Source organism: Lolium rigidum, chromosome 1, assembly GCF_022539505.1.
Source record: "Lolium rigidum isolate FL_2022 chromosome 1, APGP_CSIRO_Lrig_0.1, whole genome shotgun sequence".
NCBI classification, from domain to species: domain Eukaryota; kingdom Viridiplantae; phylum Streptophyta; class Magnoliopsida; order Poales; family Poaceae; genus Lolium; species Lolium rigidum.
The window spans coordinates 312,307,343-312,310,583 of NC_061508.1; the positions used below are offsets into that span (position 1 = coordinate 312,307,343).

At 53.0% G+C, this 3,241-nt stretch overlaps 1 pseudogene; it reads right to left on the reverse strand.

The window, feature by feature from the left end:
• Positions 1-2,526, reverse strand: LOC124684158 (annotated as a pseudogene).
• Positions 2,527-3,241: the final 715 nt, after the last annotated feature.

Consider the following 3,241-nt stretch of genomic DNA (forward strand, 5'->3'; position numbering starts at 1 on the left):
TTATTCCCGGCGCACTAAATTTTCTTGTGCGCCGGTAGTATAGGTTCTTCGCCGGCGCGGCCTAACATGGCTCGCCGGCGGTATGTCGGCACTGTTCCGTGCAGCTATAGCCCTTTTCCTAGTAGTGTAGTTTTCTGAAGACTAAACTTTCAGTGGTATTTTTTTACCCTTTTTTTAAAGTGTGGATCTTTTAATGGTATAGAACCGATTTACCCCTAGTGGGAGATAAGATCGGGACGTCCACACCACACCTATGTGGAATCTCTGCGTCGCTCAACATGGCTTTCTATATTTGTACCTAGCAGCGCAGCTCACGAACGCCATGAGATTCAGGCAGCCTAGTCCAGCCATCATCCAGAAGAATCGGTCTAGATGCCCCTCGTTCAGATCGTCAGGAATCCACCCTGGCCGGCCGTTGGCAGTCGTCGCCCACTGCACGACCGTAAGTAGGAACGAGCTCAGGTAGTCGCCAGCCGCTACCACAAGAAATCCAAGCGCCGTGCACACGGTCTTCATAGCCGGCGGCGCCTGGCTGTAGAAGAAATCGAACTGCCCGATGGTGGTGAGCACCCCGCCAACACCCACCAGCGCGTACTGCGGCACCTGCCACAACTCGCTTATCTTCCCCGGCGCCGCGCGGAGGCGCACCGTCTCGACTATCGCCGCCGCGGCCATGGCAAGCACGGGCATGGTGAGGCCAACGCCGATCCTTCGCAGATCCGATACGCCCTTCCCTCTCCCGGTGAGACGCCTGGCCACCGGCACGAACGCCCAGTCGTAGAGCGGGACCAGGACGATGACGGTAAGCACCTCGAAGGTGGACATGGACGCGGGCGGTACGTGCACGGTGCCAACGGTGGCATCCATCGCCAGGCCCTGCTCCAAGAACGTCGACGAAACCTGCGTCGACACGGCGTAGAAGAACACGATGGTCGCCCAGAGCGGCAGCACCCGCGCGAGAATCTTGAGCTCCTCCACCTGCGTCACGACGCACAGCCTCCACGGGCTGCAGAGAGCGGCCGCAGCTGCCTCCTTGTCCGAAACCGCGACAATGGCGGCTTTGTCAAAGAATCTGATCAAGTAAGAAACAACAAACAGATGCGTCTCGAGTCAAGAACGTTATTTTCTGTCTAAAAAGAAGTCAAGAACGTTACTGAACATGGAATTGTCAGAGAATTCATTCATTGAACTAACTGACCGGAGATCAGTGGTGTGATCGATCCTCTGAACTCCCTTCATGTCACTGTCGTATTCCGGCAGCTCGTACAGGAGAGAGCTATCGGCCGGTGGGTCAATACCAGAGTTCCTGACGGCGGCGACGACAACCTGGCAGACTCTGGTGACGGGGCTACCTCGGGTTGGCTGAAATCTGTATGTCCGTGACGCCGCAACCAAGCAGAAGAGCCCGACGGCCAGGACGGCCACCGGGATGGTCAGGCCCAGCGCCCAGCCGTAGTGGTCCTGCACCCACACAATGGCGGTTCTGGATATGAGCGACGCGCAGTTCGTGTTAAACACGTACCAGTTGAAGAAGGAGCCTTTGTGCACGCTCTCCAACGGGTCTCCGTCGTCGAACTGGTCGGCGCCGAAGGACATCAGGCATGACGAACTCCTGAACCGATACCATGTTCCATGACGTAAATGACACGCCGAGGAGTGGCAGGTACGCTGAGAGAGCTGTCATGATCATGCCCTGTCCAAAACAGAGAGGTCTGAATATCTCAATTTGGAGATGACAAGATGCCAAGATGGATGCAGACTGCGGCGTGCTGTTTGATCATTGATTGAGGACTTGAGGACAAGACTGTTGGAAGGCGATTTAGGAACGTACCGCGACGCCGACGGAGCAGGAGACAACCATGGTGCGGTACCTTCCCCAGTAGGAGTCGGCGATGACGGCGCCGGCGAGAGGCATGACGAAGCACGTGGCCTGCCAGGTGGACAGGTTCCTCGCGGCGGCGACGTTGCTCTGGCCCAGGACGCCGGTGAGGTACGTGACGAGGTTGGACGAGATGCCGTAGAATGCGAGGCAATAGCAGAAATCTGTACCTGCGCATCACCGTCGTCCAAGAAGCAGCCGGACAAGAGTAAAACTATATAGTATTGAGCATATATCGCACGAGGAGTAGTTTTTGAGAACAGCCGAAAATAGGAAGAAATTAATCCATAGTTGAAATCCATCTCAACAGGAAGAAGAAGCTTACCGAGAATTGAGCGGCATCCTCGCCATCCACCCGTGAGATGCTTCAGCGCCGGGTTGCCATCGAAATCAAGGGACCCGTCGGTAGTGTATTCCTCTTGTACCTGCCCCAGAATTTTTTTGAGTAGAGGGGACTGGGAGAGAGAAAAGAATTTATCACGGGGGAGGCAGAGGAGAGGGAGACGACACCTGGAGAAGGGCCGCCGTGTTCTCGCCGGCGGAGGCCATGGGGAGAACTGGGGAGCGTTCGCCTTTCCCTTGTCCGATGCTGCACTTGGCTACTGCAGTGGGTGAAGATTACTCTACACTAATCTAGTGGTTGGCCTCTGCCGGACGTCTTGGAATTTGTAATGGCTAAAAATGATTCGGTAGCTCCTTGCAAACATTTCTTGATTATTTTGAGACTGAGAGCGACAGGAACAGAGGCTTGTCTGAAATTGGGATGGGGCAAGAGTTGTACGTCAAGATTATTTCTAGAATTTGATTTTTCTAAATCTAATAATTTTTAAATAAAGTACACGTAGACAGTACACATACACAAAGACATACCCAAATACGTACTAAGGTGTATCTTTATGTTTTGATAAGGAAAAATTATGGTGGACTAAATAATTTTTAAAATAGTTTATGAAAAATCCCAATGCAAAAAGTGCATGTTAGGTGAATCATTTCGATAATAATTGGTTTATAAGAATGGATGGGCTCATTAGGCTAGCTCGTCCTTTTCGGACTAGCTCGCTTTGTGCAGTAGAGAACCGTTTTTCCTTCTTCTAAAGCTTGAGTTTTAAAGTTACTGCTACGTCAGAGAAAACGTCTACGCTATGTCTAGGGTTAGGGAGGCTAAAGGGCGACACCAAGGCGATTGGCCACCGCCACCCCACCATGGACGGGACCGCCCCGAATTTGGATTGTCTACGAGTCTACGAGGGTTCTGAGGAGTCCAAGCCTAGCACTATTGCGAAGGGAGGAGATCGTAACCGTGTTAGCCACGACGGTGTGCGAGATCGGATCGGGTACGGCGTGGATATAAAGATACCTAGC